Source organism: Pteropus medius, unplaced genomic scaffold, assembly GCF_902729225.1.
Source record: "Pteropus medius unplaced genomic scaffold, Ma_sr-lr_union100, whole genome shotgun sequence".
NCBI lineage: Eukaryota > Metazoa > Chordata > Mammalia > Chiroptera > Pteropodidae > Pteropus > Pteropus medius.
In genome coordinates, this window is record NW_024347731.1 from 561,700 (window position 1) to 585,970 (window position 24,271).

The following is a 24,271-nucleotide window of genomic DNA, read 5'->3' on the forward strand; positions in this document are numbered from 1 at the left end:
CACATAGGCTTAGAGGAATGCTGAGAGATAACTCAGAGGTCCCTGAAATAAAGACAAAGAATATGTACCTTTTAATAGACCACAGGGAACTCTTAATGGCTATTCTAAGTCAGGAAGTAATTAATTCTAGTAGCAATGTAGAGGGTAGGACATGATGGAGAAAATTCAGGCAGGAAAATTCCTGGAAAAGAAGGAAAATAATGGATAGACCTTGAGATAATCATGCTAAGTGAAATAAGCCAGACAGAAAAAGTTGAAAATCACATGATATCACTTATACGTGGAATATAAACCTAAAAGCAACAAACAGACGGGGCTAACAACCAGAGATTCATGGACATGGACTATAGATTAGTGGTTACCAGAGGGTAAGGGGGGAAAAGGAGAAGTAGAGAGGTAAAAGGGGTCAAATATGTGGTTACAGGAAGAAATCTAACTATGGGAAGTGAACACACAATGCAATATATATATATATATATATATATGTATATATATATATATATATATATATATATAACTGTTGAATTGTACACCTAAAATTTACTGGATTTCATTAACCAATGTCACCATAATAAATAAATAAATAAATAAATAAATAAATAAATAAATAAGTAAAAATATATATAAAAAAGGAAAATAATGAGGGAATTGGTGTCTGATTGAAAAGATAAATGAAGAAATGATAGGGTTGAAGGAGAGTCTGAGAAATCAAATTTATACAATAAGAAAAATTGTTCTACGATTACTAGTAATAAAGAAGTCAAGATATGAGTTTGGATTGAGAACACATATGATAAAATGAATCAAAGTGTTAGCCAAATAATCTTTAGCACAAGCAACGACTAAAGGGTTTGTTCGTTTGTTTGTTTGTTTGTTTTTTGATGAGTGATGTAGATAGTGGTCAAAATGTCTATTATTTGGATCTTAGCCTTTATATCTAGACCCAACTGGTCTGGAACTTTGACTCAGAACAAACCACTTTTTGCCTTAGAGCTTTTTCCTCAGTAGACTCGGTGTCACATCTTTTCCTAGAAACACACATTTGGGAGGTTAAATGGTACTGATTTATCTGTTATTACAGATAATTCTAGTTTTTTATGGACCAAGTTTTATCTCTATCTCTGTGTCTCATATATTCATTTTATTCAGATGATTACTTTTCACTTAATGTAATTATCGGTGAAATAAAGTCTATACATAAATGTTCCTAGCATTTGGATCATTTGATCAGTGTTTGCGAACATAGAATTGACATTCACATGGGTCTCCTAAAATTACCTTTTGGGTAGGAAATTTCCATGCTTTTTCTTTATTCAAGTATGAATTTTTAAAGTTAGGTTTCTGAATCTGAAGCAATGTAATCTGTTTGGCTCACCGAAAACTAAGAACTGGGAACAACTTAAAAACTGTAACTTTCCATGTGGTTTGTGCTCACTGAGAAAGAATCTCTTGGCTAATTTGGGAGAAAAGAATGTTTAAATAAGGAAGTTAGAAGTGAATCAAAAATAACATTTGAATATGAGAAGCCAGAAATGCCCACTTCCTTTAGTTATGAAACTACTTCTGTTGACTATAAAGTATCATAAACATGCATTGTCATCATCAATTGCATTGTGTAGTCTGCGCTAATGGTTTATCAGTCTCCATATATGGACCCATTTTCTGCAGCAGTGTAAATATTCTGTAAGAATGCTGGAGAAATAGAAATCATCTTCTTTTATCTCCCCATTCCTTCTCTTCTCTCCTCTTGTATTTACTAAATGGAATGGTGGATGCTACTAACATAATTTATCAAATTATTTAAATGAAATAAAGCAGGACCGGAATAGATATCATTATTACTTTCTTTTAATTGGTAATGAGTTCTTTTATAGGGATTTTATTTGGGAGAGTGGGGTTTATTCTGGATTTAGATCCTGTGGTAGTATATCACATTTTTAAAACTTAAAAAAACTGATGGTGACATAAAGTTGTCTTGAACAGGGTTCAGAAATTCTGGTGAGCCTCCGCATTTTACTGTAAATCTCCAGTTACATGTTGTTACTGCATTATCATGAATGGTATCATTTCCAAAGGAATTTTATAAATGCTTTAGCCTACATAACCTTCAAAAGCAAGCTGGGAACTTTTTTACCCTCTGGGGCCTTATTCAATAATTCTTGTTTATACTGTATTCTCTATATGCTTAGAAAACCAATGGCCTATATCATACCATTTCCCTTTGATCATATATTTTATTGTTTTTCTCATTAGGCCTTAGCAGTGGTCCCCCTGATATATGCCTTCTGATATTCATGCACTTGTGTTATCTCCTCCTTTTGAATGTGGGTGGAAACTGTATCTTGCTATATATTCAATAGAATACACAAAGGTGTTGTGATGTTACTTTTTTGATTATGTTATGTTGTATCAAGCTCCATTTGGGTTGCAGACTCATTCCAGATAGACACTTTCTCCTTAGTGAACATCGAGGAAGTATATGACCATGTCGTGAAGCACAGAGCTGAGAGTATCCCTTATGAGCTGAGAGAAACCTCCAGATGATAGGCAACAAGCTAGTGCCCTCACTGTGAGAACCACAAGGAAATGAATTCTTCCAGCATCCTGAATGAGCTCGGGAATGGATTCTTCCCCAATTCAGCTTCCAGATGAGAAGGAAGCCTAGATGACATCTTGATTGCAGTTGTGTGACCCTAGGTAAAGGACCTAGTTAGGCCATGACTGGACTCCTGACCCACAGAAACTGTGAGATAATATATGCATATTGCTTTAAGTTAATTTGTGGTAATTTATTACACAGCAATAGATAACTAATACAGTCATGTCTTATTTCCCAAATACGGTTGAGAAGGCCTTATGGAGTAAAGCTGTTGGTACCTCAGTTAGTACCTCAGTTGGTACTATATACATACCAAGTATATAGTAGATGATAGGTAAACATTTGTTAAATTTTTATCACAAAAACTTCTACAATCTAAAGCAATATATTTAATTGCTTCAAGTCAATTAATATAATTGAAGCAATATTGAATGTATGTAGATATTTTGAAGACAGAGACCCTGTCATATTTATCTTTGCATCTTCTTTGCCTGACAGGGATCTGGCACACACTTGGCATTAAATACATATTGTATCAATTGAAGTGCAGTCAGTGAGTTATAACCACTACAAGATATGGAATATGTCAGCAGATGATGACTCACTGGTCAAATCTGGACCACTGCCTATTTTTATACAGCTTTTGAGCTAAGAGTGCTTTTCACATATTTAAGTGGTGGGAAAAAATCAAAAGAATAATATTTTATGATATGAAAATTATATTAAATTCAAATTCAGTGTCCATAAATAAAGTCTTATTGTAACATAGCCACATTCTTCATGTACATGTTATCAAAGAATGTGTTTATGATAAAAAGCAGAGTTGTAGGTGCAAGAGATATGATATGTGGTACTCTCCTCACTTTGCCCTGCTGCTTGGCACACTGCAAATGACAGTGTTGCAGTTATAACTTGGCAGTGTTCAAGTACCATGTATATTGTCAGCTTGTGATATTAAAAAAAAATTAAATACATATTTATTATAGTAGTGCATACTTATTGTGTCAAACCAAAAAAAGTAGACTTTGAATATTGCTCTTTCAAGGCACAGTAGAGTGTGAATTATTTTGTTATTCAAGTAGATATCAAAGCAGTGTGTTTTTGTCTAATAACACTATAGCTGTGCTAAAAGAATACAATATTTATCAGCATTGTCAGACTAAGTACTTATCACAATATTTCCAACTCATCAGAAGGCAAAAACCAGAAAGATTTGATAATTTAAACTGGAATATCTTATCGCAGGATAATTTGTTCAGAAAAGTAAAAAAATGAAAATGAGACTACGACCAAAGTAAGTTTCTGGGTGTCTCATTTGTTAGCAAAGCAAAGAAAACTGTTTAACAATAGTGAGTTAATGGTATTGTGCTTGACTGCAGCAACCAAAAGAATGCGTTCAGAGAAAATAAACTTGTTTAAGACTATTAACCTTTTGCAGAGAGCAGTTGCTTGAAAATTGAAGATATTGGGAACAACATCAAATCAATTAAAAAACAAGGCGATGGATTTTGAATGTTTTTCCTTGGCTCTTGAAGAATCAATAGGTATTACTGATACTGCTCAGTTGTTTATTCGGAGTCAGTGCCAAGTTTGAGTTGATTGAAGTATTAGCCCATATGAATAGTCTGTGTGGAACAGCTACAAGTGACAATACTTTCAAAGAATTTGAGAAAACACTAATTTATTACAACCTGAAGTGGAGTCTGCTAAGATGTACTACTACTAATAGTGATAAGATATATGTGGAACAGAGAAAGGGTTGGACAAATGGACAAAGCTCATAAAAATATAACGTGTTTAAAGTCTGTAGTTATGCATTCTACTATTCACCAGAGGCATTTTGTTTTTAAATACTTAAATTTATCATGTTTTTGAACCCATGACATCAGTGGTAAACTTCGTTAGCTCTTATAGACTCGACCATTATCAATTTTATGAATTTTTGCCAGAAATAGAAGCTGAGTAATCTAACTTCTACCACATAGCAATGTAATGGCAGCAGTGCTAAAGGTTTACTGTGATTTTTTTTTTTAAGCTCATGGAAAAGAGTGAAATTTTTTTGAATTGACCTCATTCAGTATTTTTGCACACTGCATGACTTTGGAAATTAGCTTTTGCTGAAGACTTGATGATGTTTCTTAATGAATTTAACTTAAAATTACAAAGGCAAAACAACACTTATCTGTTATACTTATACTATGGTTAAATCATTTAAATGACAACTAATATTGTTTCAATCACGAGTTAAACTGCTTTATACACATAAGTACTGTTAAAAGTTAAGACAAGAAGCATGATCTTCATTTCTACACGAATTTGTGGCAGACATATTTTCTAAGCTTAAACTACAGTCCAGCAGCTCTTAAATTTGTTTTTATCATGGTAAAATATACACAACATAAAATTTACCGTTTTAACCACTTAAGTGTCCAATTAAGTAACATTAAGTATATTCACATTATTGTGCAACCATCATCACTATTCACTTCCAAAACTTTTTCATCACCCCAAATTCTGTACCCACTAAACAATGAGTCCCCATTTACATCTCTCCCAAGCCCCTGACAACCTTTATTCTATGAATTTGCCTGTTCTAGGTACCTCATATAAGTACGATCATACAATGTTTGTCCTTTTTTTAATCTGGCTGATTTCACTTAGCATAATGTTCTAAAGGTTCATCCACGTTGTAGCATATTTCAGAACTTTATTCTTTTAAAAACTAAGTAATATCCCTTTGCATGTATAAACTACATTTTGTTTATCCATTTATCTGTCAATAGACATTTGGATCGTTTCCACCTTTTGATTACTGTGAATAATGCAGCTGTGACATCAGTGTATAATTATCTGTCTGAGTCTCTACCTTCACTTCTTTTGTGTATATACCTAGAAGTGGAATTGCTGGATCGTATGATAATTCTGTGCTTAGCTTTTTGAGAAACTGCCAAACTGTGTCCACCAGTGGCTGTACCATTTTATATTCTCACCAACGACAACATGCAAGAATTTCAATATCTCCATATCCTTGCTAATATGTGTGTTGTGTGTGTGTGTGTGTTTCTTCATCCTAATCAGTGTAAAGCAGTATCTTATTGTGGTTTTGACTGATTTTTTTGAGTTCATTGAAAAGAATGAAATTTTTCTGAAGAACTGACCTCATTCAGTATTTTTGTACACTGCTAATTTGGAAATTAGCTTTTGTTAAATAAACACTTGATAATGTTTTTTAATGAATTTAACTTAAAATTACAAAGACAAAACAGCACTTAGTGATGTTAAACACCTTTTTATGTGCTATTGGCCATTCGTATATCTTCATGGAAGAAGTATTTATTCAAGTCCTTTGCTTATTTTTGAAAATGAGATTAAAATTTGGACTTAAGTTTTCTGTTTTTCAGTTATAGTTCTTTATGTATTTGAAATATTTCCTTGTTAGATATAGGCTTTGCAATTATTTTCTCCTATTCCCAGCAGGCACTATTTAACCCAGCAACTGGAAGTAATTAACCTGTAATTTAGTGACATGCTAATGGGCAAATATAAAGACAAGAATCTTATAGACCTCTATGAATGCCTTATCAGTGATGAATATGCTCAAATAATATTGTGTGCTCAGGGGTAGGGGACACTAACTTTGAATTTTAATAAAAAATGATGTCCACCAAAATATTATTCTTTTAATTAATAGATATATATTATAAAAATTGTACTCAATTATGATTATTTTATTTTGAATTTCATCAATAAGAATTTGTGAAAATTTGTTTCTCTCTTGTCATATGAATGCTTATTTAATATACTTGATTTTGCTTCCTGCCTTGTGAGGCCTAAAATATTTGCTCTCTGACCCTTTATAGAAAAAGTGAGCCACCTATCATAATAGATTTATTGTAGGAATGAAACCTTACTCAATTGTAGGAAGAACTCGGAAAGTTATAGTCAAGGAATTTTTTCCCATGCTGTTTATAGTCAGGGTTAAACTGAGAAATCCATGTTCAGATTCATAAGTCGTATTGAAGGGAAAGGCAAAAGTATGTGGAGAAGAGGGAATGGTGCTGCTATCCACACCTCTGTGGTCCTATACCAAGTATCTGGTGGTGTATCTGAGCTGGATATGGGGTGGAAGAGACAAAGACAATTTAGAACCCATGGATACCTTTGAGCCTATCACAACAACTAACCACAGTGACTGACCGTCAGAAAGTAAGGCTGCAGCCTCACTCTGCCTTCCAAGTGTCATGCAAATTCCTCTTTTTGCCAATTCTAACTCAGGGTCATAGAGTCAAAAGGATTGATAAAATAATTCTAGCTTAATCAAATTAACATATATAAATAAAATATTGACATACATAAAAATGATGAATGAATAAATGGATGGTAAATGATTGCAGGTTTCAGTTACATTATTTGGGATATTTGAGTTAATACTCAAAACTTTTTATCATTCAGCTCTTTTTATTTTACCACTTATTTATAAAATAAATATTTTCCTTTTAAAATCAACTTTATTGAGATATATGAAATAAAATGAATGAATTTTACATGTACATTTGGATGGGTTTGACTGATGTATATGCCTGTGTAACCATCACTCCACTCAAAATATATATTTCCATTATTCCAGAATTTTTTCCCATGCTGTTTATAGTCAGTCACTATTCCAGTAGACCTAGGCAACTACTCATCTGCTTTGTAACACCAGAGATTGGATTTGCTTCTTTTACAGTTTCATTAAAATAGATTTATACAATATGTACTCTTCTCTTGCTAAGCATTTTGTTTTTGAGATTCATACATGTTATGTGTATCAGTAGTGTGTTTCCTTTATGGCTGAATAATATTCCATTATTTGAATAGATCACCTTTTAATTATCGATTCACATGTTGTTGGACATTTGGATTGTTTACAGATTTGAGCTATTATGAATATTTGTGTTCAAGTTTCTTGGTATACCTATGCTTTAATTTCTCTTGGTAAATATTGAGGAGTAGCAAGTTTCATTCATATGGCTAATGTTTAACCTTATAAGAAGCTGCCGAAATGTTCTCCAAAGTAAATTCACTATTCTACGTTTCATCATCAATGTATGAGAGTTTCAGGTGCTCCACTTCCTTGCCAACACTTGTTATCACTCTTTTTAATTTTAATCTTCTATGAATGTGCAATATTAGTTCATTGTAATTTTGCATTTTCTTGATGACCAATGATAATAAATTATCTTTTCATATGGTTATTAGCCGTTTGCATATATTCTCTAATGAAGATTTTAAGTCTTTGGTCAAATTAAAAAAAAAAACTAGATTGTCTTTTTATTATTGAGTTTTAAGTGTGTGTGTGTGTGTGTGTGTGTGTGTGTGTGTGTTCTGATATGTTCCTTGTCAGAAATATTGGCTATCTCTTCCCTCCTCCCATCTCCCCTCTCCTCCCAGTTGTGGCTTGCCTTTTCATTTTCTTAATGGCATATTTTGAAAAGTATTAGTTTTAAACTTGAAAAAGTCCAGTTTATTGCCTTTTTTCTTAATGATTTACAGTTTGTGGTGTGTGTATGTGTGTTTGTACACATTTTGTGTTGGTTAAGAAGTCTTTGATTAACCTAATGTTCAAGAATATTTTTTCTTATGTATTATTTTAGAAGTTTTACAGTTTGGACTTTTATGCTTAGGTCTACAATCCATTTTTTAAAACCTAATTTTTGTGTAGCATATGAGATAAGGGTCAAGATTTTTTTTTTTTATACAGATATCCAATTGTTTCAGCTTCAGTTGTTGAAGACTACCTTTCTCCCATTGAGTTATTTTGACATCTTGTTTAAAAATCCATCAATCACGTTTGTAGGTCATTTCTGAACTCTTTATTCTGCGTAATGATCTATTTGTCTATCCTTATGCTAATATTACATTGCTCTGATTGCTGTAACTTTATATAATAGGTCTCAAAATCAGGTAATATAAATCCTTATTTTTGTTTATTTAAAGAATTTTAGCTAATTGAGGTACATTGCATTTCTATATAAATTCTAAAATTACATTTTAATTACTATTGGAAAAAACAATTAAAACAAATAACCAAAAAACTCCCCCAAAACCCCACCCTAAAACAAACCAACACAACAGCAACAACAAACCTTAAGAACCCAATTGATCTGGAATTTTGATTGAGAATGTGCCCAATTTACAGATCAATTTGCAAACTTACATCTTAATACTATTTAGTATTTCAATTCATGAACATGGTATAATCTCTCCATTTATTTAGGTCTTCTTTCAGTTCTCTCATCAATGTTTTATAGCTTATACTTAAATATTTCAGGCTTTTAGATGCTATTATAATTACATATATGTTGTATCCTGCCACCTTGGTAACTTCACTTATTAGTCCTAACAGTTCTTTTGTGAATTACATATAATTTTTAATGTATATGATCATGATCATGTTGTCTCTGAATAGACAGTTATTATTATCAAATGCAAATATTCATACCATTTACTTTTAATCTAATTTTTTATATTGTTGTGTTTAAATCTACTATTTTTTAATTTTTTCTTTTGTTTTGTATGTTTGTTCTTTTGTTTCTCTTTTCCTCTTTTATGTTTTTTTATGTATTGAGTTTATTTTCAGTGTTCCATTTTATCTCCTTTATTGCCTTATTTAGCTATCCCTCTCTTTTCTAATAACTTAGTAGTCACCTGAAGGTTTACAGTGTGCATTTGTAAGTTATCACAGTCTTTCAAATAATATACTACTCCTTAGACAAATGTTTTACAAATTATTTCTTTTAAACTTGTATTTTTATTATTTTAATTAAGAGTTAAACTACTAAATCTGTTTTTAAAATGAATCACTCAATCTTGCAATGTTTTCCTTTTTCTTTTTCACTATTTGTCTTTGTGTGAGTATTCTGCATACACAATCACCTCTTGCTGTGGGTCTCTGTATTTTCCAGGATGAGTCATCATCATTCCTACCAGGCTTTATCTAATCTCTTCCTGAAGTTCTGCTAATGTTAGCTTGACCATCTTTAGCAAGTTTATTTCAGAGATCAGCTGGTCAGATTGTGAAGAAGAGGTATGCTAAGGGTAATCTTCAGCCAGCCCATCTTTACTCCTTTTTAGACAGCGGGAACTTACTTATTTTTATATTATGTTATTTGTCTACTCATTTGATTAACGACAAAGCTGCTACTGATTTCATTGATGGGGAGACTTTTGCAGAGTGAGCTGTATTTTTGAAGATAATGCCTGAGGAACCTTGAGGAAGTTTCTCAACTCTTCTGACGTTGGACATGACATTCTACAATAGTAGTTTTACTGTATTTACCTCCACTTAAGAAAAACTTTTCAGCTGAGGTAGCCTTTAAAACAAAATGCCCACATCTTTTTTAATGTATCAATGTAGTTAGGGGCATTTTTGGGTCTTAACTTTAGTGTAAATTGTTATTATGTGAACAGTGGTAATTTGGAAGAAAATAATACAGATTTAAATAATTCAACATTGTTGGAAAGTTGTTTTTCCTATAGACATAACATTTGAATCTTTGTATTTTAGAGATTCATTTCATCATATGGTGAATTAACCTGCATGGCATCCTCATATTACTGGATTTGATAGTTAACATATTAGCTAGATAACCTTGAGATATAATGCTTTGTGGTTTAGTTACCTTATCTCTAAAGCGGGGGTGATGATAGCACCTAGCCCATCAGGTTGTTCTGAGGATTAAATAAATTATTATATGTAACATGTTTGGAAGAGTGTTGGACCTACAGTTTTCACTCAATATGTGTTAACTGTATATACCTATTATTATTTTAGAAATATTATTTAGTGAGCAAGAGAAGAAAAAAATAGAAAAAAGAAACCTAATCTACCTGGTTAAGGGAATAAAAAAAGATCAGTAAAGAAATTTGGTGGGGTATTTACCGGAGAGAATAGGAAATGAAAACGTAAGATTGTTTTGCTTAATGGAGAAAGTCTGTCACACTACTTTTTAAACGATAATAACAAAAATAACAATAGCAACCAAACAAACCAAACAACCCCTTGGGAAGCTCAAGTTATTAATAGTTGAAAGTCAACTTGGATTTTCTTTTTGAAATAACCCCTTTTCAAATATTTGAAGTTTGCTTATTTTCATTATAGTTACACAATTTGACATTTATTTGCTTTTCATAAACAATAGGAAAACAAAGTCTATTCAGTTTATACTTATCTCTGTCCCACATCAGTTCTTTCCCATTTTCCTTTATTTGTAGTTATAGTAAACTCATCAAATAACATCTTTATTGGTTTGCCACTACTTGTATTGTTATGTTTGTTTTTATTTTTCATGTATTGAGAGTTTTGGGCTACATTCAAGTTCATTTGTTATAGTAAATTTCCTTTTGTCTGAAAAATGTCTTTGTGGGTTTTATAACACTAACTTTTCATGATGAGGATGTTGTGAACTCTCCTCTCTTCTCTACCAAATAGGAGACAGGCTCGATCAGAGATAGTCCAGCATAATGACTATGGTTGGTGTAGTCTACTTAGATTTAATATTTGCATTGAATACATTAAAATTATTTACTTGAATATATAATTAGTAGATTTTTACTTAAAATTTATTAATTATATTATAGGGACATTTATAAAGGGTGTACTAAAAGTTAAACAAAATATCTACCTATTCATTTATCATATAATTTGGGAGGCTATATTTGGTTACTAGTTTATCCTCATTACTTTTGAGTATGCGTTTTTATCCCTCTATAAATTCCAGAAAGGTTTTGAGGATGCCAGCTGCTTGAATTGACATGAAAATGATGGAATCATTAGAAAAAAGGGTTAAAGGACAATAAAATAAATATTAAATAAATATTGAATTGGAAAGTTAGAAAGGCTTGAAAACTTTGGTTAAAAAGCAGTTACTGCACTGAAGTGTTCAAGTCAGCTCTGAGTTTCCTAATAAATGAAGCATAAAGGTATTAAGGAGAGAGAAATATTTTTCTATGACTTATACTAAGAAGAATTTACTACACGGAACTTATTTAGAGGCACTGATATTAGCAGCAATTTCACTGAAGACATAAATATTAATCATATTCATTCATCATATGAATACATCTCTCCTTACCTTCTTCTTGTTTAGAAAAGTTTTAATGAAATGTAATCTATATACCAACCAAAAACCATACATGCACAAATTGTAAATACAAACAATGAACTTTCACAAAGACACACCCATATAACAAGCTTCCTAGATCAATCATCAAAATAGCCCTGAAAAGCTCCTATAGTATCTCTCTGTAGTCATGGTCTTTCTCCCCAAAATAACCACTATTCTGAATTTTAACAGAGTATATTAGTTTTGCTTGTGTGAACTTTACATAAAAAGAATCAAGCACTATGTAGTCTTCTGTGTTGGTACCTGACTTTTTTCTCTCAATGTTATGTTTGTGAGACTTATTCACGTTTTCCAGTGTAGCTGTAGATCATTAATTTTCATTGCTGTGTACTTTCCCATTATATGAATATAAAGCAATTTATTTGGACATTCCGCTGTTGATGGACATATGGGTTGTTTCGAGGGTGGCTATTATAGATAGTGCTGCTTTGAACATTTCTATAGATACCCTTTTGTGATATATGTATACATTTTTGTTGGTTATATATCTGAGTGTAAAATTGCTTCGCTATAGCATATATATACATTTAGTTTTAATAGATACTGCCAAGTAGTTTTTCAATTTTCATTCCTGCCAACAGTACATCAGAGTTCCATTCTCAACACTTGTTATTGACAGTCTTTCATTTTAGCCATTTTGGTAGGTGTAAGATAGTATCTTATGGTGGTTTTAACTTCTATTTCCCTGATGACTAATGAAGTCGAATATCTTTTCATATGTTGATAAGTCATTTGGATGTTTTCTTCTGTTAAGTGTCTTTACAAATCTTGTGCCATTTCTCTATGAGTTGTCTGATATGGTCCTCTATTAGCAGTTTGTTTGAGTCTGGGGCCACCAAAGGATCCTGAAATATGGGAATTCTATACTCTTGATTGCAAAGCAAGACAAATAGTTTAGATGCCAGGCATAAATGCAGAAAAGTTAATACTTTATTTTGAATATTGTGAAGACTGATGAAAATTACTACCTAGTAGAGAGACCATGTTACCCTGGCACAGGCTTAGATTGGAGAAATAATTGTTCAAAGGGCACCTCCATTATAAAAAGAATAGGTTGAGGCTCGGAAAAGGTAACTTTTTTTCAAAGGGCCTGACAGCATGAGTTGGCTGCAGAATATGCTCCTGATAATAAATAAACTGGCTGTGGAATGGAGTTTTCTAATCTTTTAAAAAGTTATTATTCATCTCAATACTGAAAATTGTCTGCCAAAATGATGATTTTGGCATAGATGATATGTAGACATTGAAATAGATTGAGACCAAGGCCTACAGTTTATTAAGGTTAAAAATTGCATGGAGATTTAAGGGGTAATCAGTTTTGATGCAATGTGGCTTTTTACTTTTAGCTTACAAACGGCTCTCATCCTTTTTATATTAAATGAGTTAACATATGTTAAGTGGGTAAAAGTGCTTGGCACCTAGTAAGCATTCAGTAAATTTCGATTATTGTCATTACTATTATTATATTCTGCTACTTCTTCTGTCACTTTGCTTCTGCTGCTTGAAATTGGTCATTGTTTGTGAACTTCCATTATCTTGTCTAACTTAACCTTCCAGTGCTGCTTTTGACATCTCTAGGAAAGGTCTATGATGTGTAAGATGATGCAGATCTGGAGTCCTTCTTCTTATCTCTCATCTGCTCCTGATCATGTATTCAAGACTCCTCAAGAGACAGGCAGGGCTGGCATCTGCCTCTTCACTCTTGTATGTTTAGGATCTAGCACAGTGCTTGGCTCTCACAGGAATCTCATACATGCTTTCCAAATGTTTGCTCCACTGCATCTCTTACTGTGCCATCTGCTGCACTTGAGATGTGTGAATATCTCATGGGTTCAAGGTCCATGTGGATTGAGTTTGAAGAAACTGTTGGCAGAGTGGGAAAATGTGGGTTTAAGATTCAGGTGGGTCTGACTTGATTCCATACCTACTCCCTCTAAGTATGAAACCCTGGACAAGTGACTTAAATTCTTAGAGTTTTGGTTTCCTCATTAGTTAAATAGAAGTAAAGAATTCCAAACTCTAAAAGTTATTGTAAGGACTAGGCATAACCTACTTAAAGGACTAGTAAGTGCACATTTCTCAATATCTAATAACTCATTTTTAAATTACTTGCTCTAACCTGTGCTTTGATCTTCCCAGTTTCCTTTCTATTTTACATCCTTAAGTATTTTTTTTTCTGTGTTATTTAAATAAGGACATGAAGCTCAAATGTCCACAATATATTGTATGACACTGATATTCCTTTGGTTCACCCTTTCTTCATAAAAGTGCATCAGGAAATGGGACAATATTTACTAACTGTTCTGGCCTACCAGGCCCCTCTCATATCCTCTCATAATGCATTATAAAAATAATTATTTATTTTACAAATATTAGGAGACAAAGCTAAATAAGAGATTTATAGTTCTCACTATATCATTGTTTGCAATAGACCAGGTAGTTTAGCAAATGGCACACCAAAGGAATATTCCATCATCTATTCTTTTACTCATCCAACAAATATTTTTAGGTGCTTAATTACTACATGCCAGAAAGAGGCAGGATGGCTCTGAAAAATTGTGCATTCTACATGTTGTAGTGAGGTTTCAGCACACTGTGATTATATTAAAGGTGAGGGAAAAAATCATTTAATTTGTGATATGAGGAAACTAAAGTTCATTTATTTGTTTTCAAAGAGGTTTATTATATTAAACGTAACTGTTTAAAGTGCTCAGACACCTATAATTCCTTTCACAAGCAATTGCTATTAGAAACAACCAGATTGACTGACAATCTTGTTTTCCTAGCCCGACTGGAAGAATTTAACAGTTCACAGTATGGTAGAAAGAACTGAGAATGATGCCTGGTGAATCAGACTCCATAAGTGTAGGGAAGACACACAGTTACATGGTGGAAAGTACAACAAAAAGCCTAGGGAGTTTCACAGAGGCATATGCCAGAGACAGCAAAGCCATTGAAGGGAACTTGCAAGCCACACTTTAACATTAATTTTAAAATGTGGTACATACTAGGATGGTAAACTTACATGACATAAAGAATGTATGAATTTAGGTGACAGCACTTTAATATGTACATAGAATTTTTTCTTTTTTGCATTATTTCTACATACACGCTACACACATTAGCTGTTTCAGAACGATAATTCCAAAATAATATCTTGAATGAAACATAAATATTTATTACATTGCATAGTTTGTCATAGCCCCTACTTTTCAGAGCAACCCAAAACAGGGCCATCTAGTGGCTACTAACTTGACACACAGTCACGTGATGACTTCAATCCCCAGAAGCTGGGGCTAAGGATTTCAACTCATTATGCAGTTACTTGAATATTACAGAAAACTGTATTTTAATATGGTGTTCAAGCGCTGTTTGAAAACATTTATGGAGAAATATGATGTGGGGCAATATTGCTATTGTGTTATACATGAATCTCTATAGGCTATTGGACCATATTTGTTCACTGTTATTTTGGAAATATTCATTTCAGTTAAAGATTATGTACTTAATTACCGTCGTGTTTGAATTTTTTTCCCTCTTGATGTAATAGCCATTAGGCTCAATGAAGTTTATTTTTAAGTAGACAGAGACTTCGAAGAAAAGAGGACGGGGTTGCAAGTGAATGAGAAAAGATGACCAAGTTGATGCAAAAGTAAGAAAACACTAGGAAAATATCAACATGTTCTGCACAGTCAATCACTGAAAATGTGTCAGTAAGAGTGAGGCCATTTTGAATAAGTTACAAAGATAGCTGAAATAAATGATATAAGAAAATTCAGTTGAACTCCTAAGTCTGACCTATCTCTTAAAAGAAAACAGTAAGAAGTAAGACCAATTGTGTCTGAAAATTTGTACAAATTACAATAAAGCAAAAATATTTCTTGCAGTAGGACATTTTCAGTCCTAAAATTTAGTTATCTGGAATTATTTTTAAAGGACCATACTATTAAATCTTTTGAAACAGAGAATTGTCCTTTTAATAGGAAATCTGTATTTGATTGTAAAGATGGAACACTATGTCCTTGGCCTGGCTGTCCTTGAATTATAGGCTTAACATATAGTAGAGGCTGGGATTTCTGTAAATCTATTTCAGGCATGAAAGCCTGGAGGAATAATGCACATATATGAATAGAAGAGTGTAACAGTGTGCTATCTACTTCTAGTATAATGAATTCCATGTAAGTGATGCCATCAGACTCCTTGTTTCATTATTGTGATGCTGTAAGAATGGAGTTAATTCAGCAATGGCTGTAATTAGTTACTGGCAAATTAAACTGCATAATGAGATGCAAAATAGCTCACTGGCAAGTTTATACAAAAAATAAAAAACAAAAAACGGTCTGCCAAGAGACAATATTTTGCTTTTTTCAAGAAAAGGAAATCATGCACTACTCTAAGACAACATGAATCTGTAATACATGGAACAAATTTAAAAGGAGAACCAGAAGTTCAAAAATAACTCCAATGTTTTTTAAAGGGGACTCTATTTTATTTTTTTGTTTAGAATCTATCCAGGAGGTTAGTAAGTGGTGGTACAGTGCTGGTATATCTTCAGCTAAGGTTTACAGTTTTCAAGATAAATCAGAAAGGTGTCACACGATTTATAAAAACTGATAAGATGAAGACTTAGTCACTGGTCATATGAGAATGGTGACTTTCCCAGTTGTACCCACAGTCAGTGCCTCTCCTTATGGCTTAAGGCCGAGGATCTGGTAGGGCTGCAGACTTTAAAGATGATAATGTTTTGGAAAGGAGAGACAAAGGGTTGTGGATGAATTAGAGTTTTTTTTAATGCTAGAAATCTCTAGAGATTTTATTTTTTCCCCTTAGGATCGTTAGCCTTTCAAATGGTATTTCTAAGACTTTTTACTTCTTATTTTATCAGTAACAATAAGCACCTGAAAGACCTAGGGTGAGAGAATAAGAGGAAGTTGGAGGGTGGTATCTAAAGGAAGTTACCCATATTGACGGTGTGTGTAAGTGAAGCTGAGTATTTTCCAATGACTGCCTGATGAATATTGGTAGTGAATTTTTGATAGTCGTAATGTTAAGCTTGATTTTAAGCTTGTCCATGGATAAGAAATGTTTGTAATGCTTTCCTACTCCTCAGCATTCTTATCAAACGTCTATGTACATTTTAAGTCATAGTATCATGGAATTATAAATAATTTTGTCTGATGAACTGACAAAATCACACACATAGAAAATATAAATGTTTCTGACTAGAGGAGAAAAGTAGAAAAAAAGCTGTAAAGTTCTCCAGAATTTCAACATTCAAACAATAGTTTTGTCAGAGACTTTGCCTAACGAGATTTAAAAACTTATGCACATAATTCAAATATTAGTAACTTAAATTTATTTGTTGTGCAGAAATTTATCCGATATTTCAGAAACTCAAATATCTTGTTTAGGATTAAAAAAGTCCCATGAAAAAAGAATATAAGACAAAATTAGAGAAGAGACTACCAGGGCTATTTTAGAATACCATATAAATCTTATGATAATTATTTAGAAAGTTTAATGCTTTAATTATTTAGAAAGTTTAATGCTTCTGATAACATTTCCTTATATGATAAAACTATTTAGACAATGTCATATCTAGATAACATTCAAAATATTTTTAAATGTAAGATTTTAAAATATATTTTTGGCTGTAAGAAAATAATCACATCAAAATCCAGAAGTCTGAAATGGGTTTCACTGGGTTCCAATGAAGGTGTCAGCAGGGCTGCATTTCTTATTGGTATTGTTGCTAACCCTATTTTCGCTTTAGATGTTGCAGTTAAAATGTGGGATGACGTGTGCAGTGGTATAATTTCAGTATTTCTGAACTTTGTAATTCAGTAGGTAACTTGAGATCCAAGACTTGAATGTTGTCTCTTCTGGTCAGCTTTCATAATTAAGACCCCAACAGCCCAAGATTTGGTCACATCATGGAAGAGTGGTAGGACTAAGGTTATATTTCAAAATGGCACGGGATGTGCATTTACCGGGGCAGGAGAGAAAGTAGGAATTTAAAAAAGCGGTGAAAGCAAAAAAAGGAAAAGGAAAACAGGGATAGAGTATTTTTAAAAGTGAGTAAAAACAAAAATGTAAAGATGTAGTATAATGATATATATCAACAAAAGCAATGGAGCAGAGGAAATTCACAGAAGGAAAATGAAAGTTATACAGCAACTACAGAAACTTAAAAGAGAGTTTGAGGAAAAACAGATGTAGGAGAAAAAAAGTTCAAACACCTAACATTGGGCAATGCAAGAGAAAGTCCAGTAAAATGGTGGAGTAAATGTGAGCCAGAAATACAAGAAAGGTTAAAATAATGTTTGCTTCGCTTAGCCTTAATAACAGGAAAGGGACTTACTACTGCCTTCTTATAGTTCTCCATTCAAAAATTAAAATTTGTGGCTAGTTCTACAAAGCCTAAGACCATAACAACCACTTGCCTCCAAAAATTTCTACTTACTTAAAAAAAACATATAGTAAATTTCATCAATTGGAAGAGTTCTTTGGGAGTTTTTTTTTACTCTGTGTATATGTTTATTATTATTTTAATTTGAATATATCATTATGTTTTTTAAGTTAGTAAAGATAAAAAATTTCAAATATATAAAATTACCATGAAGCATTATCTCCCTGCTAAGAGATGGCACATATAGTTTGACATAAAACTTGGCCAAACATGTTGATTGAGATGAACTTGAAGCCATGAGCCCTGTTTGCCTGGGCAGAGTGGAGATGTGTCCTGTTTGCAGGCAGATAGGTGGGTTAAATGACACTTTTGGATTCTTTCTAGTTTTAATATGACCATTAAGATTACAATCTGTAAACACTCCATTTTCCAGCTGGTGGGCCAATTAGCTCTTCTCTGCTTTTAAAATAAAGTTAACTTTCAATTATCTGTACTAATTAGGGAGAAGTGGCATGGGATAGATAATCCAAAATGATAGTAAGTCCAAAAATTATTTTATTTTTCTTTGAAGAGGTTTTGTAGTTACATGTAAAGTGGTGCTTAGGAAGTTCTGAATGTGTGCAGCTTTTCAGATAAAATGAACTCTTTCTTATCAGTGACCTTCTCTAACGTTATCCTCTTTTAGAGGGTAGTATAGGATCTCGCATAACTTCAAAAAAATGTTTGTTGAATTGAAATTGAAAATACACTACCAGACCTGACTACGGAGCTTGCATCCTGCTCCCATCGCATCCAGTTCCTCTCCTGTTTCCCGTTCTAAGTGGGGAATGAACATCATTGCTCATGGATGAATCAGTGGTGGCTGAAAGCACAGTACGCTTCACTGCTAGCATTTGGGCTAAAAGAGATTTTCCTTCAGCTTTTGCTGTTTCTCAAACATACCAAGCATGTTCTTTATTTAGTGCTTTTCTACTTATAGTTCCCTCTTTCTAAAAGGTTCTTTCCTTAGATAAGCATATGGCTTTCTTGCTCAGTTTCTTTAGGAATCTGTTCAAATGTTGCTTTCCTTAACCCTCTTACGGAAAAGAATTGTACATACCCCATTCACTCACTGTCTCCCTTGCTCTGTTTTATCTTTCTCTGTAACAGTTATCAACATTTAATTATCTGACACGCTATTTACTGGTTTATTTGTTTATTGTCTGTCTCCATACATTGGTATAAATTCTCCGAGGGCAGGAATTCTGTTTTGGTTACCTGTGTATCTATAGTATCTAGAAAAACATATACATATGATAGGTAATCTATAAATGTTGAATGCATTCATTCAAGATCTTTATATATGATACAGGAGTGAAAAAATACCACATTAAAAATGCTGCCTGCTTCTCACTTCCAAAGGACAGGGTAAGTCAATTAGGAGTGCTGCCCACTATCTCCACTTTACAGCCCCAAACTGAGTATCAAAGACATTAAAGTTGAAGGTGGTTTAGCAAAACCAGTAACTCAAAATCACATCTGTCTGGCTCCTAGGTGCTCTATCATATGGTATAAATTTCTCTTATTTTCTTGGAAGCTTTGGAGGGCATAGAAGTTCTGTGAAGGGATCTGAGGAACAGAGCAAGATAGGGCAGAATGGCTCCAGGGTCATCTGAGTGAGCATGGCGAGAGAATCTTAGTAATGCAGAGAAGCAAAAGTCAGAGTAGTGCCCATCATCTAGTAAGCTGAAGACAGAGGCACGGGTATAAAAAGGAAGTCTAATTATATAATCCAAAACTAGAAGTGTCAGGGGAGGTCAAGATGCCCAGGGCAAAATAGGACAGTACTAAGGCTAAAATGATGCCAAGATGTCAGATGCTAACTTCTCTGTGATGATGTGTGTGGCCTGTGAGTGAATTTGAAGGCTTATGGATGGCATAGACCTAGATGTGGAGTTGTCAAAATGCTCCTTTGAAATATTAGCTCTGCATGCATTCTCTGATTAGTGATATGGCTATCTGCCCCTGATGTAAACACACTTATTTCATGTTGCTCCCCTGGCCATGAAAGCCTATGCAGCGAGTCTGTGATTTCTGAGTGATGCAACATCATCTTGTTTGCTCCTCTTGCCTGGCAGGGCTGTATCATGACTAAGTACCTTTGCCTTTGTGTGCCCTTTCATCCATAAGGTATTAAAAATTATATTTTATGACTCTGTTGTCCTAAAGAAGAATATGTTAATAATATACAGTAAAACATTACCTTTAACCTAAAAGTTTATTTTTTTTTTCTGATTTCAAAAGGAATTAAAAAGTATTTTGGGGACCCTAAAAGTATTGTGGGTCCTAGGTACTATGTCGACAGTGGCTAATTGATAAGGCAGCCTTGGCTTATGGGCTGCCTAGTTGTTTTAAAATATAAAATAATCGTGACATTCTTAGTTACTGTAACCCTTGGACCTTAGATTCTCAGATCATAACTGAAACAAGTGCATACAGCATTTTTCTATCTAGCTACAGTCAATCTTTGTCAATATGGGGTATCTAAAAGTAGCTGTGGAGGATATGGAGGGTATCTTAAATTTCCTGGAAAAATGTGAAATGTCATTCGATTGCGAAATTCACTTTTAGCTCTCTATGGCCCTTGAGAGCCAGCAGCTTGATCAATAATTTCACACAAGAAAAGTAAGAAACTAAAGCTAAGAGACTTTTATTTCTAGAAATGCTGAGACCTACTAAATTTAAGATTACTTAAGAAGATGTAGATGTTCAACTTACTGAGAATAGCTGGAAATGGGGTGGTTTAGTTGTAGTAATAACAATAATGATAATTAATGATCAGCATCATCCGACCCTCATACGTGGAGTTTCTACCCGTTTCAGGCACTAAACTAAGTATTTAATGTATTTTTTAAACCCATTCAATCCTAACAGGTAGTTACTATTATTAATCCTAATTTATCAATGAGGAAAGAGGATTCTAGAGGTTAAATAACTTTTCATTGTCTGACAAAATCAGGACTCAACTAGTTTTATGTGATGCCAGCAACTATGTTTCTAACCCCATTTATCTACTATCTTTCCCATTGCTTCTTAGAACTATTAGGTCGTTCCTTGGAACTTTAATAATTTTTGGATGCAGCCATGATGAGATTGGTGGCAGAAGAAGGGTGTTTAGTTTAATAAACGCTTGGGAGCATTGTGGGGACTTAAAAAAAGCATGATGATTTGATTTGACCTCTCTCAATTAATTGTGGGTTCTCTGAAGGAGGAGAAGAAAATGTCCTCATTTCTCTCATTGCCTGACCTGTCTCCAAAATAATCTTTCTATTAAAAAATGAACTCATTTTAAAATTAATTTTTTTGGAAAGTATAATAAGAAATATTTGCACTAACACATGGATAATTTTTATGTAGACAACATGTATTTAGCAAGAGTCAATTATGTGTGCGATGCTGTGCTAAATCTCAAGGGGAGTGCTTTGGCTGCAGTACTGTTATTATGCTCCAGACTTGCACTATTCAATAGGCATATAACGTGAGTCATATATGTAATTTAAAAATTTCTAATCATATAAAAATAAAAAGAAACAAATGAAATCAATTTTAATAATGATTTTAAACCAATATATTATCATTTTAGCATGCAATTAACATGAAAGTTACTGAGATATCTTACCTTTTTTGTACACTATCTTAAAATTTTAGTGTGTATTTTACATTCAGAGCACATCAGAACGCCAGATTTTCTTTAGAGATACTAAGATGAATTTATATTTCACAAAATCAACAGTTGAAAGAGTAGATTCATGTACCCAGGTTGTTTCTAACATACTTGAAAGTTTCCAGATGATTGAATGGGGCATGAATTTTTAAATTTAATTTAGATTAATTAAAATAAAATAAAAATTTAATTTTTTAGTTGAGCTAGTCACATTTCAAGTGTTCACTAGTCATTTGTGGCTGGTGGCTATCATATCGGACAATTCACATCTTAGAAATTCTTTATAGCTTATGTTCTTCCTGAGAATCCCACTTACGAGGGTCTTTTTCACTTATTAACTGGTGTTTTGCAGACAAAAGCCGTTTTCTGATTCAGAGTTTCCATTATTCCATCTATTTGGTGTAAATCAGTTAGATAATTTTGTCCTATGTTTTATTTCATGTCTGCTTAGATAGCAAAAGACAGTTCAAAACAAAAGTAAACATACTTTAAAAAATATTGTTTATTTTGATATTGCTTAAATCCCCTACATTTTCCCTTTCGTACCCATCCTTATTCTTTCTACTTTCCATATTTAGAAATAGGAAAATATAGGCAGGGCTATAAATCAAAATAATGTTCGATACTTCTTCATCACTCTCAAAATCCTTTAAATGTCATTGGCAAGCTTTAGTTATTAGTAACATAAATATTATCCATTACTAGAAAATGAGGTAAGTGTAAATATTATTTTCTTAGCTCTTCTTTTGGGCTTTGACAAATGCTATTTTTGGGTTCTTTGAGGTAATATTACTTTATGAATGTGTTTGTCTTTTGGTTAGTACTTTTGATGACTAAAACTCCCTGAATGTTATTTAAGATGGGAGACATTCAGAGTTGTTGGAGGCTGGGCATGTAATGCTATGGTAGTATAGGAAACCAGACACTGGAATGACAATAATTGAGTAGTTAGTATCAAGGTGCTCTATGGGATATTATATGTTGTAAAATTCTATACATACAATGGACAACAATGTAATACTTATAGCATGTATAAACAACTTGGGGCTGGGGTATAACAGATGCGGTTTTCATTAGATCAATTCATTAGCTTCTGTCGGTCACTGGGCTGACTTTAGACATGATATTAGTTTATCCTTAGCTGGGAGGATTCTGTGTGTTTAGATTGGGCCTAGGATGTTATAGCTATGCAGTTAGGGAAAGGCATCCTAAAATCACTCCGACTTATTGGAGTACTGCTAGAGGGACCACAGAATAACTGCCATCTCTTGTGGGGGTTGTTAGGACCAAGGACAGTACAAAGATTAAGACCAAGGACAAAAGGGCCTGATGACTTAGGCCCATGTAGTCTGAAACTTTATCTATGAATTTAGGTGTTATTCTAGGGGCAAAAAAAAAAAAAAAAAAAAAAAAAGTCTTGCTGCTTCCTATCCCCTTGTCTCTCAAGTGTGGCAACTCTCAGATTGGGTAATTGGGCAGCTTTTTTTTTTTTTTCAGTTAGAATTGATAGGGATAGTATTACTGTGTCCACCAGTCTCTCTCTCACCTTACTTCCTTTATGTCACTGCCATGACCTCTGTGAAACTTCTTAAATTCTTCTCTGGAAGCACCACATATTTATTTTGAAAGCCTAGCCTGAGTTTTCTGGTTCTGCTGTATGAAGATATTTACTCTCTACCATATGTCTTCTCTTCTTCCAAGCACTGTCTGGATAACTTCAGTGTTCCCTGAGGGACTTGGAAGAGTGGATTGTTTTGTGCCTCAGTATGTGTACCATCTACTTCTCCTATGAGAACTTTCATCTACTTTAGTTGTTGCATAGTCTGTCTTTGTTAATTTTAATGTAAGTTTTATATTGATACATTCCTTATAGTAAGAGGTCATAATCTAACCCTAGTTTTTGTTTTAATGGAATTGAGAAGATGAAGCCAGGAAACATGGTATTGGGAATAATTTCACTGCCTCTGGACACTCTATATCTCCATATCTAGAAAATGTAATATTATCTGGCTTTTAAGGATACATATTTTAATTTTCATTACTTTTTGATAGAGGTATTGGTTGATTGATACTCTGCTATTAGTGCAATCCTTAAATTTGTCTCAAAAATTGAGAAAGCATGTAAGAACAATGGTCCTCAATGCATAAAGTCAGAAAAGGGATCCTTACTTAATATAATAGAATTCCACTAAATTTCTATAATTATAATGTGATTTTTTATTTTTATTTTTATTTTTTTATGCCTACAGCACCTGGTATTCCTGGATGGTCTCCCATCCAAGTACTAACCAGGCCCAACCCTGCTTAGCTTCCGAGATCAGACGGGATGGGGCTTGTTCAGGGTGGCATGGCCGTAGACATAATGTGAAATTTTAATTCTTTTTTCACGGATC

At 33.2% G+C, this 24,271-nt stretch overlaps 1 long non-coding RNA gene and 1 other non-coding gene across 2 annotated transcripts in view; one reads left to right on the top strand and one right to left on the bottom strand.

Moving 5' to 3' along the window:
- Positions 1–24,271, top strand: part of LOC120614278 (uncharacterized) — a 111,671-nt gene that overhangs the window by 59,025 nt on the left and 28,375 nt on the right. The window lies entirely within an intron of this gene.
- LOC120614297 (5S ribosomal RNA) lies at positions 24,119–24,237 on the bottom strand. Its single transcript, XR_005655930.1, has one exon. It is a non-coding gene; the product is annotated as a 5S ribosomal RNA (ribosomal RNA).